At 48.2% G+C, this 16763-nt stretch overlaps 1 long non-coding RNA gene across 1 annotated transcript; it reads right to left on the reverse strand.

Moving 5' to 3' along the window:
• Nucleotides 1-361: 361 nt before the first annotated feature.
• Nucleotides 362-3034, reverse strand: LOC140694039 (uncharacterized). Its single transcript, XR_012069781.1, has 3 exons — nucleotides 2904-3034; nucleotides 826-946; nucleotides 362-560 (listed from the first exon to the last, which is right to left on the reverse strand). It is a non-coding gene; the product is annotated as an uncharacterized lncRNA (long non-coding RNA).
• Between the last annotated feature and the right edge of the window lie 13729 nt (nucleotides 3035-16763).

A 16763-nucleotide genomic window follows, 5' to 3' on the forward strand; every position in this document is an offset into this window, starting at 1 on the left:
GCTGTTCCTGAGGGTTCCTGGGACCCTCCAGCCCCTCTCAAGGTTCTCAGATCCTGGGTCTAAATTTCTATCTGCCTCTTTTGGTGTACGGCCACCTGTGTCTCGTGGTCACGGGTCACTTTATTGCATGACTTGGCATGTTCTTAGTGCTCGTCCTCCACCCCTGCACTAGACTCCCAAGATGTTCCCACTGACCCTTGGCTCCCTGGGTGGCTCAGGGGGCCCTAAGTCTGCACCCTTCACTCTCCTCCTCTACCCCCACCTCTGGAGCCACCCCTAGGTGGACTTGGAGGTGTTTGTAAATGAGTCTTACACAAGGACATGTCTGGACAAAGCAGGACCCCACCCCCGGAAAACTCACCTGCTTCCTTCTCAGAAGAGGACCCCACAGCCCCACATTGCCTCCCAGGGGTCTACTCAGGACACAGTCCCCCAGTTCTGGGCAAGGTGTCTCCCTGGAATCCTTGCTTCCAGGAAGAGTCTCTCTGTCCTTCTTCAGAGTTTAGAGGTGTTCCCATGTCCCTGACCACCAAGATGCCCAGCACAGTCCCTTCAGTGACCTGGAGAGACAAGGAACTTATGTGGCCACAGGTCTCACAGGACACACCTGCTGGGACCCCAGGCTAAAGGGCTGTCCTTCTGCCTTCTCAGGTGTGGCTCCCGTGGTAACTTTTTGCAGGGGGCCCAAACGGGGAGTGTGGCCCAAAGCAGTTCATGGGGCTCTCTGGGCAGGGAAGACTTGGGCCACGTGGCCTTGCCTGGTTTCCCTGCTGGGCCACTCTGAAAACCCCCGCTCCTCTGGCTGTGGCTGGAGGCCCCTCAAACCTCAGGGCGGGGCTCTTTCTCTCAGCCTCCACTGACTCCAAAGCCACGCTGGTGCTGGCGAGGGGAAAGAGCTTTCTTGCCTTCTTTTGGCCAAGTTGCCACAGGTGGATGCTGCGGGGAGCTGGAGAGAGAGGTAGCACTTGCTCAGATGTGAGTGGTTAAGCAATTTGACACCCTGTCAACTAGCCTTAAACATTGGAATGAGGTCTTTGTCGGTAAAGCTGGAAGCTATTTTCAGTAACTTGTCTAAAGATTTCTCTTTTTTTCCACTTAAAGACTCATAAAACCTCTCCCAGGTCATTCCTGGTATGGACCATTATCCAGGGATCAATCAGGAAATGCAGGAGGAGAGGGGTGGGGGTGGGGGAGAGGGGAGGTTAGATCAGAGCCCACGGAGAGGAGATGCCCCTCCCAGGAGCCTCACACTGGGCAGTGGCTTCTGGCATCCAGCTCTCCTGTTCTCAGGCCCATTCCATCTGTGGGGTTTTCCAAAAACATAATGGTGGAAGGGCCATGGAGGACACCTAGAACTTCCAGAATAGACAGGGGGAGCAGAGTTACCATGCTGGCCCTGGGTTTGGAGACAGACCTGCAGTGGAGACCACAGGCTTCTGAGAAGCCAGTTTCGAAATAAAGGCAGTATGCACTGGAATACCCGGCTTGAGAGGGTGCTTCATCATAGACATGTAATTTACATAGTTCTCACCACTAAATTCTGTGTTCCCAACACGCTACATGAATGACGGCTTCAACACACACTCATTTCTGAGATGTGAAAAAGTGTAGAGCCGCTCTTTCATCCAGCATAATGGGCATGGCTACACCTAAGAACACTTACCAAGATTTCTCAGCAAGAGCCAATTTCGAAATAAAGGCAGTTTGTGCAGGAAAAGCCTGTTGGAGTGAGGGCTTCCCCATACACATGTAAGTTATAGAGTTCCCCTCACCATGAAACGCTGTTCCCAACATGCTACATGCATGAAGGCTTCGACACACATTCAGTTCTAAGCTGTTAGCATGTGGAGAGCCGCTCTTTCATTCAGCACAAAAGGCATGGTTACACCCAGGAAGATTTACCCAGATTTCTCAGCTGCTTCCTTCAGCCAGATTCAAAATAAAGGCAGTTTGTGCTGGGAAAGCCTGTTGGAGCGTGTTCAGAGCTGTTTCGGGCTCTGTCCCAGCTGGAGGGTGCAAAGCCCAACCTCCAGAAAGAGGGACCAGGACCCCACCCGCCAGGTGGTGTTGCCTTTGTAGGGGAACAGTGATCTTTGGGTAAGATATATTGCGGCTCTCTCTAAAAACTGCTTTGACTTAAGTTTGCATCCTAGTCACCAGTTCCAGGACAACAGAAAAGGCATACCCTACATCCCTTTGCACTCAACTCTTCCCAAAAGAGCAAATATTTGTCCATGAAAATACCAGCTGCTCTTCTAAGGCCCACTAAATACCCAGCAGTGTGGGCGGTGCACTCTTGATCAGGGACAGGAGGAGAGGGAACAGCGGTCCTCCAGCAGGCTTGGCCTGGTGTGGCAGCTGCGCTGTGGGTGCGTGGTGGGGAGGGAATGCAGGGAATCCTGTTTGAGGGGCCTCTGTGCACGCCTGCATTATAGTCTGAGGTTTCATACAAAGGCTCCAGGCATCCTAACTGGTCAGATACAGCCCCCACCCTTGGGCTGGAACCACCAGGAGATAAGTACCTGTAACAGGGACGGTGCCTGGTGTGGGGAGAGGTCATGGGACACTCCGGGGGCAGGGGCGGTGGTGCTGGGGAAGGCAGGGGATGCAGTGAAGGGTGGAGGGAGCAGGGTCCTTTGCTTGGGGGTGCGAGTTCTTTGGGAGACCACAGGGAATGGCACACATCATCCCCACCCTATACCCCAAATTCCTAGCCCCGCCAACACAGGGGCTGCTCTGCACCCTCTCAACGTGGCTCTCCTGTAAGACCGCACCCAACCAGGCATCTGGCACCCTGCCCTACCTCCCCTCTTGGGACAGATCCCGTCTTCTTGGAAACTGCCTAGCAGCGCGTATTCAAGGCCGGCAGCCGGCCTGGCGGATCTGCACTTCAGGTGCCCTACCTGGCCAGCCGTGCCTGCCTGGGCTCAGTCCTCTATCTTGCCCACCGGTAGCCTGGGTCCACTTCCGGTGCAAGCGGAGGCCGTGGAGCCCAGGCTGAGCCCCGTACACAGACAGGTGAGGGTGCCCCCGCCCCGCTGCCCCGCCGCCCCGCCCACTGTTGGCAGCATTGCCCCAGCCTCCGGCCAGTGCCACCTGCAGCTGAGGACCTCCGCGCGGCCCCGCCCGCCCCGGCCCCGCCCAGCTGCCCCATAAGCCTCCCTCCACCCCCGTCCTGGCCGCGCCCTTGCTCCCATTGGCTCCGAAAGTTCTGCTCTCGCACGTCTAGCCTCGGGAGGACGCAGACGCAAGCGCTAGGGGAGGGCCCCGCGGCGTTGCCATGGATAAAGACGCCGCGCTCCTCGCGGGCTGGCGTGCGCTTCTGGGGCAGGCAGCGGGCTCCGGAAGTGTGCAGCTGCCCGGGACCATGGCGGTGTTTGCTGCTGGGGATGGCGGCTTGCTTGGCCGGGCCACTAGTTCTGGCCGCGTCAGTCGGCGGCCGACATCCTTTCTGGGGCGGCGTCTCACAGACGGTAAACGTACGGCAGCGCCGTTGGCGGGGCCAGTGGACATGGACCGGGGTGGGATCCGGGTTGGTGTGGCGGCCGGGGAGGGCTGTGGTGCCGGGGAGCGGGTTGGGGCGGGGGGGACAGGGCTGGGGCACAGCCTCCGGCTTTCCTCCCCCTCGGGCTCTGGGGCTTGGACCGCGAGTCCGGGTAGCCCTGCGTGGCCGCGGCCTCCCAGAACCCCTGGGAAGGGCAGGTGGAGGACCAGTCTTTTATGAAGCGGGGCCTTACCCGGGTTTTGAAGAGCCCCAGAATCAGATGTTGGAATAGGGTGGTTTATCAGCCTTGTATATCAGCAGGGAAATTTCAGTTCCATCCAGATGTTGGCTCCTTCGCTAAAACTCAGGAATAAGACAAGGGTCAGTGTCAATTAGCAGTTATCTAGGGCTTGACTCAAAATAGACTGTGCGGGGTGTAGAGATGGTAGATGGGCCCTCCCTTTCAAGGTTGGTAGTCTTCTGGGATTAGAGGCCTCAGTTGAGGATTACATCCTCATCTGCAGTAATGGAGGTTGTGGGAAACATTAACACAGAGAAGGGAGGGGTGTTGCTGCGGTAACTCATTAAAGAAGCCAGGACACTTGCCTGGCTCTTGTGTAGGAGAGTCTCGCCTAGGGTAGGGCAGCAGTTATCAAAGTGAGTCCGAGGCCCCTGAGATGCAAGACTATTTTCGTAGGAACGCCGGGAAGTCACCTGCCTTTTGCACACTCTTGCACTCCCGAGTTTCCTGTGGGGTTTTCCAGGGAAAACCTAGTCTGTGATATCACAAAACAGGTAATGTAGAGGCAGATAGAATTAAGCTCTCACCAGTCCAAAAGAGATTCTCAGAAATTAAAATCACTGCTATTCCTCTCATTAATGATTTTTGTTTAGAAAAATATACTTATTTTTTGCTTAAGAGTATTAATGGTATCATGTAGTAGGTTGTTATTATTTTTAAGTGAACTCATAAGCATTTTTTAAAGTTCTTATTTAACTTCTAACACAGGAACTATTGATAGATTTAACCCACATAAACAGCAGCCTTTTGAAGTCCTCAGTATTTAAGAGTGTACAGGGGTCTTTAGGCCAAGAAGTTTGAGATCCCCTGGAGAACGGGTGCTCAGGTACTAGTCAGGTGCTTAGCGTTGATAGACAGATGCCAAGATGTCTTCTGCATGTGCTCCCGGACTCGAAATAATTGGCCACACAGAGATCGGTGGGCAGTGCCTCCACTATACAAACCAGAAGCTGCTGAACGTGTCTTGAGTCTAGGCCATGTGCTGTGAAGAGATTCCCATTGTATCTGTTCTATCTAAGCCGGGATTCCTGTGCAGAGACCTGGCCCTGAAGACCCGCTCTCCTTTGCTCCCTGCCAGGTACCTTCTGTGTTATGTCAACCCTCCGGAGGGCTTCAGCCTCCGTAGGGGCGTCTGTATCCACATCGCCTTCCTCCTGAAGACCCTGCTGAAAATGGAAGAGTCGGTGCTGGTGATACCCCCTTGGGGCCGCCTCTACCATTGGCAGAGCCTGGACATCCACCAGGTCCGGATTCCCTGGTCTGACTTTTTTGATCTCTCAAGTCTCAACAGAAACATCCCTGACAATGAGTACGAACAGTTCATTGCAGGTGAGATGGTGATCGTTTAACTGGGGCCAGACGGTTTTTGTTCTGGTTCCGATGTGAACATCGGGCCGACTTGCTTCGGGTTTGTCAGTCTGCTTAGGGGTCGTGCTCATGTTTCCTGCACTGCAGGTGAATTTGGTCTTTCCACAGTTTTTCTCAGGAAATATATCTGAAGTGTATGAGCTCTGTGTTCCCTCCCCTCTGAAAACCCTGGCCTTCTGGTGAGATGGAGTGGTGACAAGGAGGCCACTGCCACAGAGGCCTTGTCCCAGCAGGACTCGCTCCCTGGGCAGTAAGGGCCATTCTTACCTGAAGGAAAACACGATGTATGTGTACCATGGGCCACGTGCTGGAGAAGGTATGTAACCTCTCATTCAGTATAATTTGGTCCTGCTCAAGCTTCCCATTTTACTTTTTGTAGGAGGTAAGAGTTGAAGATTTTCTTCGAATACAGCTATTTAGAGCTTATCTTTTTTTTTAAATTGAAATGTGGTTGATTTACAATGTTTAGTTAGTTTCAGATATACAGCTGTTTTGTTAGTTTCAGGTATACAGCATAGTGATTCAGTTGTACATATACATAGTCTATTCTTTTTCAGGTTCTTTTCCATTATAGGTTGCAAGATACTGAACATTTTCCCCTGTGTTCTACAGTGAATCCTTGCTGTTTGTCTGTTTTACATATAGTAGTTTGTAATTGTTAATCCCAAACTCCTAAGTTTGTTTCCTAAGTCTGTGAGTCTGTTTTTGTTTTGTAAATAAGTTTATTTGTATCTTTTTTAAAAATTCCACATATAAGTGGTATCATATTTTACTTGTCTTTCTCTGTCTGAGTTATTTCACTTTAGTGTGATAATCTCCAAGTCCATCCATGTTGCTGTAAATGGCATTATTTCCTTCTTTGTTACAACTGAGTAATATTCTTTTATATCTAAATACTACATCTTTATCCAGTCATTTGTCAGTGGGCGTTTAGGTTGCTTCTATGTCTTGGTCATTGAAAACAATGCTGCTGTGAACATTGGGGTGCAGGTATATTTTGAAATTAAGGTTCCCTCTGGATATATGCCCAGGAGTGGGATTGCTGGATCAAATGATGTCTTTTTTTAGTCTTTTGAGGTATCTCCATATTGTTTTCCACATTGGCTTCACCAAACTACATTCCCAGCAATAATGTAGGAGGGTTCCCTTTTCTCCAAGCCTCTCCAGCATCTATGGTGAGTGGATGTTTGAATGGTGGCCATTCTGAGTAGTGTGATATGATAACTTATTGTAGTTTTGATTTGCATTTCTAAGATAATTAGCGATATTGTGCCTTTTTTTCATATGCCTATTGGCCATTTGTATATCTTCATTGGAGAATTGCTTGTTTAGTTGTTCTGCCCATTTTTGGATTGGGTTGTTTATTTTTTTTTTCTTATTAAGTTGTATGAACTATTTTTATAGTCTACAAGTTAAGCCATGTTCAGTCTCATCTTTTGCAAATATTTTCTCACATTCCATAGGTTGTCTTTTCATTTTACTTATGGTTTCTATTGCTTTGAAATAGCTGATAGGTGTAACTAGGTCCCATTTGTTTATTTTGGCTTTTATTTTCTGTTGCTTGGGTGGATTGCCCTAGGAAAACACTGCTGAGATATATGTCAAATAATGTTTTGCCTATGTTTTCTTCTGAGAGTTTTTTAGCGTCTTGTCTAATGTTTAAGTCTTTAAGCCATTTAGAGTTTGTTTCTTTTTTGGTTTTTTTTTAACTCTATTATATGCTTTTGATTTGTGGTTACCCTATTTTTCAAGTATATCAACCCATTATCATATCTATTTCCTTTAGACTGATAATCACGTAGGCTCCAACACATCCTAAGAATAATGAGAAAAAGGAAAAAGAAAGAGAAAAAAATCTATCTTTTCTTGCTACCGTCTCCCTTTCCCACCTTTTTGTATTTTGATATACTTTTTCTTTTTTACATCTTCATGTTTATTGTCTTGTAACTCGTTATTTCATTTCCAATGATGGTTTTCCCATTTCTATAGCATCCTGCTTCCTTTCTGTTTAGAGTAGAACCTTTTAATGTCTCTGTTTGGTTCCATAATGCTGAATTATCTCCCTAACCCCCTCCACCCTGAGCCTCCGAATACTCAGTACAGGGAAGCCAAACCATCCTAGCCTTCATCAGTCTTGGGATGCAATCTTCAGAGTGGGAAAGAAGAATCATTGAAAAATAATATTCTGTTTGTTGCTTTCTACCCTTGCCCAGAGAGTGAGAATCACCTCTGAAGGCGGAGGAAGAAAGATGGGGGCATGGGGCACAAAGTCTTTTCTCCTTTTGCTACTGAAAAAATGATTTCTTTTGTAATTAGTGATGATGCCCTTTAAATTGGTAAGATCGAGATTCCACAGCTTCAGCGCCTGTGAATAACCAGCTGGGAGAAAGCTCTCCAGGGCCCCTGCAGTGGGAAAGGCAGCCCCTCTGAGCACCTGTTGTTCTGTATTCTTCCGGCCTCCACACAGTTTCGCTAGGCACTGTGCAGGACGATGCAGTTCCCCAAGGTGGAGGACTGGGAGACCCCTGCTTGGTGGCAAGCCACAGGAGCCCACACTTGAAGGACAAAATGAAGAGTAGTGGGGCGGGCATAGGAACAGAGGATGGTTGAGACCCAGGATAGTTTCCTGGAGGCCAGCAGGTGAGACTGGTGGGGCAGATGGGGCCCTGGTGCATGGGCAGCCCTTGAGGGATCTGAAGCAAAGATATGAACCAAGATACTGGATTCGTGTGGGGGTAAATCGCCCCCTGGAGGCCACGTGGCAGTGCAGCGAGCTCAGGAGGAGTGGGCATTTCCCCAAAGTTGGGTTGACAGATCACAACCAACACACTGGGAACCGAGAGGTACAGAGATATTGTTAACTTTTTGTCCCTCTTCCTGGAAAAAAAATTGCTTCCTGTTGAATAGCCTGTGTAGTTAGTGAGAATTAAAGACATGAAGTAACATTTCCTCAAAAGTCATCCATTGTGCAGTTGTTAATAATGGTCAAATGCAAACTTGAATAGATTAAATCAAACAGTCATCATCGTATTTTAAAATCTTTTAAAATAAAAAATCTTGCTGTCTTTGTTCTTCATTTCAGGGTTCACTTGGTGATAATAGTAACAAAAGCAACAGCAAACCTTTAAAGAATTCTGTCCTGCTGTTCAAGGAACTCTGTGTTCATGACAAACAAATGAGGTGGCACTTTACAGGAAGGACAGTCATTAATCACACAGCTAGTAAATGGCAGGGGTGGGACTTGAACCCAAGCTGTCTGACCCCAGAGCCCCCTCTCAGGCCCTTCAGTGCAGCTCATCACTTGGTATGCCCAACAGAGGCCAGCATTAAAGAGCAGCATGACCTTGGCTGCTTGGCCTCTGTTTCTTCATCTGTAGAATGGGGGTGTGGGCAGTGAACTCTGTGAGCTCAGTGGTCACTTCCTCCAGCTCTGCTATTCTACTGCTTTGAGTTAATTTAAGAAGTATCCGAGCCCCTGAATGGCCCACTCATAGGCTGGCGCTTTGCTAGGCCGTGGGTTACGGAGAAAAATAAGATCAGCCTGCTTCTCCAAGGAGCCTGTGTCCCTCCACGGCAAACGGCTGTGAGGCCCAGGCTCCCTCGCTGGCAGTCGGGGACTGGGCAGGAATGTCTGATAGAAGATGGAGGCAGAGCCCTTCCGGGAACAGTGGTGGCCACAGAGCTATCAGGAGCGGGAGCATCTGTCCAGGCTGCTGAGAGGGGGGGCCCTCATGAGGCCAGTAGACCCCCCAAACTAAGCCCTCAGGACAAAGATCCAGCCATTCCTGCAGTGTCACAACAGAGCCAGTCCATCCTCATCACTGTGCCCCTGTGCTCCTTTGTCCTGGGGCCTCTCTTCCCCCTACACCCAGAAGACTCATCTCTCTCTCTTCTCTGAGTGTCCCCTCACTTCACCCATGGTCCCTGATTCCTAGGCCACCATCTCTGGAGTTGACGATTTGCCCCCTCACACTCTCCGTTTGATCAGGAGCCTGGGTTGACCTCCTTGTGCTCACTTTCCCCCATGAGGTGATTTCTCCTCCTCTCTTGGGAACACCTGGAAAACCCAGTCCATTCCTAGCAGTGCCTGCCACCCTGGCCTCCCTGCTCATCTGCCTCAGTCAGGAGCACCTGGACCACCAACTCTGTATTGCCTCACCACCTACCATCAAGACGTCAATGTTGATTCTCCCTCCACCACCCAGTATGGTCATTGTAGGGTCTTCTTCTCCATCAGCCTGAGCCAGACACCTCCCATTCACCCTACCCCCGGGCTCATACCCGGGCATGTCTCCACCCCAGGTCCAGCCTCTCTCCTTTATGTGCCCAACTCTAGCCATCCAGCTGCTTCTCCACCAGCCTCCTTGGCCCTCCTTCACCCTCACTGGGGCATCATGCACTGACTCCTCTGCTTTCCTACCTGTCCATGTTCCTCTTACTTCCACTTCCCCACCTTCCAGCTCTGCATCCACAGTCAGCACTCTCTTTATGACAAACAAAACTCCCTTGACCCTTGATCTTTTCATTTCCTCACCAGGATGACTTCCATCTCGGTTCACCCAGCTCTATTTGTTCTGAGCCTGCAGGCAGCAGGCTCTCCCAGCACAGATTTCTAAGACTACAAATCAATGCCCAGCATGTTGCCACTGCCAGGCAATCCTCCAGGATTTCTCTAGTGAGCACATTTCCCCACTTGCCACACAGTGGTGTCAACATTCTATGCTCTCTGCACACCTCTAAGCTTCCCTCTGTCTCTTCCCTGACTCCCAGCAGATGGCCTTGCCTCCTGCTTCAGAGAGAATGACATGTTACTTGAAGGGAACTCGTTCACCTGCAGCAAATCTGCTCACCTCACCTTTTATCTGTCCCTCTCCCACCTGGACTCTAGCTGTAGTTGTTCTAATTTAGTGAGTGTAATTGACATATATATACACAGTTAAAAGCATAGCACAATATAGGCTACCTTCTAGGGCTTACTTTTTCAATTTAACATAGGGTGTATGATACATCCACTTCGTTGCATGTACCTGCAGTTCATTTGTTTTAACTGATCTTAAATGTTGTGTGTGTGAAAGTAACACAAGGCAAGTGTAAGCCAGGATTCAGGATGCTGGTTGCTTCCTGTGAGAAGAGGCCTAGGGCAGGATAGGACACAGTATGTCACTGTCAATAGTCCTGTTCTGATGTTGGGTGATAGGTTCACAACTGTTTCTTATAATATTAATTTTAATACATAAATACTTCTGACAGGCACCTTAGGTGAGAATGTGTCATGAACGAAGGTATACAATGGATAATATTACAACATTATTGTTATGTAATCTTGTTATAAAACATATTAATCATAATCCTACATTGTTATGTGTTATATATTATATAGATGCATGAATTATATATTATGTATATAAATAACTACATATGTATTATATACTATCTGATAATAAATAAACAGAACATAACATGCTAGTATATCTACTATTATGTATTATTTAATAAATAATATACTATATCCTGTTATATGACATGGCACCTAATCTTTAATCAAATAAAAATATGTCACTATATGTAATGGTAATTAATAAAATTAAATGAAAAAGCCCGCGGCTTTTAACGCCAACACCGCTCCAGCTGCCACTGTCTATCTTCTTCCCTTTCATGGTCGAGGTCCTCACGGTGCTATCTGTTCCCCTTTTCATCTCGTTATCCTGAACCTTCCTCCCCCTCCCATCCCATGCTGCCTTCTTCCCCGTGGTCCCTCTAGTCACCAGCGGCCTCTGGGGCACTGATTTTAGGGCAGTGTCTCAGGCCCAAGCTCACCCGCCTGTCCTCCGCCTCTGCCACTGCTGGTGGGGACGGGGCTGGGGGCAGAGTGCACCTGTTGTCCTGGAAGAGAATATAGCACAGACTCCGTGACCAGCAGGAGGTGTGGCCGGGACCTGCAGGACTCGGGGGAGAGCCAGACTGTCTGCATCCAGACCGGGGGCACTTGGAGTGTGAAGAAGCCCAGTCCTCACTGCCCCTGAAGTGAGGAAAACACCCTCAGGTGAGTTAAAGTGCTTATGACCTAGGTCTGTTGGCTGCAAAGGACAAAGGGGTCCCTAAGGGGAGGTTAGTTGATGTTCCAGGCCCCACAAAGGCCCTAAGGGCTGGCGGGGAAGCAGGCTGGACGCTCCACTGGACCCAGTGTCCCCTCGGGGGTGGGGCCTTCCGGAACAAGCAGAAAGCCCTCAGTCTCTGGGGGAACGCGGCAGTGTGGGAGCATCCCTGCAGTGAGTCAAGTGACGTCAGGGCCTGTGGGATCCGTTTTTATGGCCACATTGAGCCACAGCAGAAGCCACAGCAGGAGTGGATTCCTGTCTCTCCAGCTGACATCCTCGTGTCTGAGTGCCAGGCTTCAGACCCGATCCCCTGGGGTGCTAGGACAGTTATACACAGAGGTGGCTCGGGGAGGCCTCAAGAGGGCTGTACTGGCCTTGCTGTCGACATGATTACACAAAGATCAAACAATCCATCGATGGGAAGAAAATAAGAACCATGGTCACATCTGGACCGCAAGCTTAGGTGTGGTATATGGGTGATATTTATCGACAATCTGGCGAGGATCTGGTCAAAGCTAGAGGCCAAGGCAGCAAACCGGTAGTGACACTAAGGAACATCGTGGTGCAGAGGCTGGACTGGGGGTCTGAAGGCTCCTCCCAGGAGGAGCCTCAGTGTTTGGGATGTGGCTAACATGCCTGCTTCATGTCACTAGCAAGTGATGCCACCTGTGGAAAATCAGCTATAATCCTGAGCCGGGTCAGCCCTGGGTGATGTGATAATGGCTCCTACAAGAGGAGGCGCCAGACGGATAGTGAACCAACCAACAGGCTGATGAGTTTCTGGCCTGTGTTTATCGTGCTTTCGCAGCCAAGAATGAGGAGAGAGTTGAATGGTTCACCATGAAGATTTTAACAACTTAAGAGAGTTCCGTGTCTCACTGCATTTCAGTGTCACCCGGAGGAATTCAAGAGGTGTTTAGACCCAGAGGGGACTAACAGCCTCTTGGTTCCTCATCAACCTGGCAAGCCCACCAGCCCTCTATGGCCAGACCTTGGCAAGTGCCTTCCCTTGTTCTAACAAATCCCTTTCCACTCTCGCCTGTGGTATGCTTTTATTTTTGTTTAATTAATGGGAATGAAGATACCTTACAGCCTCTTCAGACCTTTCCTTAGGCCTTCTGCTCTTAGACCCCGGCAAGGGGGCCCGCTGCCCTGGGTCCTGCACTGCAGAGGGTCCCTCTGGCCCTGACACTTCCTCTGGCCACGCCCTCCATGGGGTGGAGTCAGCAGGGCCAAGGGGACAGGGTCATTGGCTCCATCCCATGCTCTAGAAGCCCAGGACCCCAGATGCCCTGTCTCAGCAGCCCCTGACCCATTCCTAGTGCCTGCACCGGCTCTCCCGGAAGCTCAGATTCCCAGGACTCACAGAGAGGCCAAAGGGCAGCTGTATGTATGGAGGGTATGAGCAGATCCCGAATGTGAGTTTTGAGTGTCCCCCTGTGAACATCCAAGGCCACTTGTGGCAAGGGATGGACCCAGCATTGGGAAGAAAAGGATCAGGCTAGTGGTCAGAGACTGGGAATCAGCTCTCCCCACACGCTCACTTTCTTTGCCGGACTCCCCTGTGTCTTGGAATTCTAAATTTGAACCTGGTCTTCCCCCTTATAATGAACGTATATTTGTAAAGGCAGGACTTTAGAACCTACTGCACTTAACATGTTTACATGTACAGGATGTGAGCTCCCAGGTATTCTCTGGCCTGCACTTCCAAAGGTCCAGAGCAGTTATGTTGGCTCTACTGAGACTGTAATTGGTAAAGACCATCTCCAGAGAGGAGAGCTCCTGCTTCACGCTCCAAAGTCAGGATCTTCTGAGTGGATAAAACAATGGACACTGTGACCCTCAATTGTAAATTGATTTAGAATAACGCCAAAGTGTGTAAGACGTGTGTGTGTGCACGCGAGCACCTGGGGACGTGTGTTGTACATGACTGTGTGTGTGTGCTCACGTGCACCTGGGGATGTATGTGGTTCTGTATGTTATGTGTGTGTGTGCGCCTGAGGATGTGTGTGGTTGTGCGTATGTTATGGGTGTGTGGGTGGTACATGACTCCATGTGTGTGTGCCCGTGGGGATGTATTTGGACTAGAGCCAGTGTGTCTGCACGTGTGTTTGTGTGTAAGTGCATGCATTACTTTTAATAGTAGAAGCTGTCCTTTAGAAATACGATGTAGTAAAAATTGTATGATGTCCTTTGCTGTATAAATCAAAATTAAAATTATCTTCAATCACCAGAAATTTAGTCCCCCTCAGATTCTGTTTTTTTTCCATATTGATTATGTCCTCATTTTACTGATGAGGAAACTGTAGCTTAGAGATGTTGACTGACTCAAACAAGGGCATGGAGCTCACGCGCCCAGGGCCAGGACCCAGTCCAAGCCGCGCTGCTCCAGAGGCCTGGAGCCCTGCTCATGATCATGCGTGGCCTCTTGGCGGGGGAACAGATTCTGATGGGCTGTGGCCAGCGTGCAGGCTGCCCGTGCCGGGGACTCGGGAAGCCGGGTGGAGAGTACCAGACAGCAGACAAGAGTGAAGGGCTGCTCAGAAGTCAGATAGTTTCCTAGGTCTTGGATGAGGAAGGAGGCTCACTGCTCATCCTTGATCCCTTTGCTGGTGGCCAAAAGGGACCAAGGCCCACGAGAGCACTTCTGGGAGCTGCCTGCCAACACCTGGAAAAGGACTGCTCAGGACTGGCTCTGCAGTAGGAGCAGAGGAAGGAAATGTCGCCTCCTGGTGGACATCCTTTGTGATGGCAGTAGGAGGCCTAGGAGCCTTGGTATCGAGGTGGCAAGGCAAGGTCCTAGTGGATGATGGTTTCCACGTGTCTTAAAAATCATTGCTTCATATATTTTATCCATTTTGTGGTTTATTTTAGGGTGGTAAATATGGTCAGTGTTACTCCATATTACCTAGATTAATTAATTTTTTTATTGTTAATTTTCTCTTCAGTGATTTGGAAGCTATATTGCCTCTTAAAGAAAATTCTCTCTAAATCTTTATAAATCATCTCTAAGTTCATAAATTTTTATGCAGTTGGACCAGTATTCCTATAAGAGTCTCAAAAATGAAATAATCTATTAGATCCTGTTCCTCAATAATGATAAATTTAGCATATTTTACCTCTCTGTTGTTCTAAATTGTGTGTGTGTGTGTTTGTGTGCTCCAGTTACTACTTTTTAGACAGTTGCTTTAAGTTTGTTACATTAACAAAGAAAATATAGGTATATACATCTTGGATTTCATTGCTCACTACCACTATTTAATCCCATGTCTTTCCCACTTTTGAGTTATTTACTTATTGGGATTTCCCAATCAACTGGACACATGATTGACTAATTGTTTTTGAGTGGTGGACTTGGAACACTTACATATCTATATGCAGATTTATGTTCTCCTCGTCAACAATTCTCAGAGAGTTGTTGATGGCCCAAGCCTTGTTTTAAATTAAGGCATTGTTTTTCATCACCAAAAAAAAAAATTATTAATTTAAGGTGTTGTCTTTTTATGGCTGGCTAGTCTTTTATGGTGAATGGATATTAATAGAGATTTCCTTAACCTTCGTCCTTCTTTTTGCCATAACTCGAATTCATTGAGAAACATGTTTTTACCATTTCTCAGATGGGCTTCAACTTTGACTTCTGCTTTAAACCATCACCCCACTCTTTTTCTCCATGCTTATTCCTGAAAAAGTGAGCTCTCTATTGGTTTATAGGTGGTTCCCGTCAAAGATGTGTGACTCCCTGTCCAAAGTTCCAAATGAAGAGAAAAGGAAAGATTCCTGTTTCTGGTGGTTACATTTTGTCAGGTTAGAGATCTAGTTATCCGTGTGGCTGCGGTGGAATCTGCAATATCTTGTCTCAAAGTTTCCTTTTTCTACTAGAGGAACCGCATTAGCTGTGGTCACGTCGCTGTGGCCGTTGTCAGGATCCTGGGACTGAGGCAGCCCCTTTGCCTCCTTGTTATTTTGATCTTGCAAACTGGGTCCCAGTTATGTGAACCCTGCACCTGGTGGCCAGGATCGCCCCACACGTGACGTGTACCCAGTTCCTTGGCGTCCCTCACTGCTATCAGCTAGTTCCAGTAAGAGTACGTGATGGCTTCCACTACTGTCCTTCCTCCATCCTCTCCAGGCAGGCCCTCCTTTCCCACTAGTTGGCCCTAAACCTTCTCTCCTGCTCTACATACGCTGACGGAATTCCTCAGGGTTTCCAGCAGGTAGATGGGTCTCTTCTATGTTTGGACCCCTTCAGTGCTTGCAGCGAAAATATAGGATGTGGGAAGGAGGAGCTTGGGGATTCTCCATATCTAGGGCCTCCCTATCCAGCCGATTCAACTAACGGTGGATTGAAAATATTGTTGAAAAAACAGAAAGTTTCAAAAAGCAACACTTGAATTTGCCATACACAGGCAACTACTTACATAGCATTCATGTTGTATTAGATACCATGAGTAATCTAGAGATAACTTAAAGTACACAGGAGGACACAGTGAAAGAGAAAGTGACAACAAATATATGTGTATACTCATGTATAACTGAAAACTTGTGCCGTATGCTGGAATTTGATACAACTTTGCAAAATGACTATAACTCAATAAAAAAAGTTTGTATATATATATAAAAGTAGATGGGGGGATGTACATGAGTCCCATGCAAGTCCTATGTCATTTTATACAAGAGGTGTCAGCATCCATGGATGTTGACTTCAGGGTGAGTCCTGGAACCAGTGCCCCATGGTTACCAAGGGATTACTGGAAGTCCAGGCTCCTTATCCCAGCCTGCCATGTCCCCACATGGTCTGACTCCTACCTGTACCACACTTCCCTTGTCACTCTCCTCCAGCCCTGGCAGACTGCCCTCTGATTCTTGAACAGGCCACACTCACTGCACTTCATGTCTGGCCCTTAGAAATACACATTACTTTCTGAGCATGGCTCTGCTTTCACAATATGGGCTGCATTGTCACTAGAGAAGTCAGTGTGTAGGTTCCTTTAAAAACTGAAAATGGACTTAACTCATGATCCAGCCTTCCCATTCCCGGGCATATGTCAGAAGAAAACTCTAATTCAAAAAGTCACATGCACCTCAATGCTCACAGAAGCAGTTTTTATAATAGCCAGGACATGGCAACAACCCAAATGTCCATTGACAGGTGACTGGATAAAGAAGTAGTAGTATATTTATACAATGGAATACTACTCAGCCATGAAAAAACAAATAATGTCATTTGCAGCAACATGGATGGACATAGAGATAGTCATTCTAAGTGAAGTAAACCAGAAAAAGAGAAAAATGCCATATGATATCACTTATATGTGGAATCAAAAAAAGAAACATATGAACTTAAATACAGAAGATAAACAGACCCACAGACATAGAGAAACAAACTTACGGTTCACAGGGAGAGAAGGGGATGGGAAGGGATAAATATGGGGATTCGAAAAGTGCCCCTCTTGGGGAGTGATGGAAATGTTAGCTATCTTGATCGTGGTTATGGTTTTCTGGGTGTAGACAT

The sequence above is a fragment of the Vicugna pacos genome, unplaced genomic scaffold, assembly GCF_048564905.1.
Source record: "Vicugna pacos unplaced genomic scaffold, VicPac4 scaffold_20, whole genome shotgun sequence".
Lineage (NCBI taxonomy): Eukaryota > Metazoa > Chordata > Mammalia > Artiodactyla > Camelidae > Vicugna > Vicugna pacos.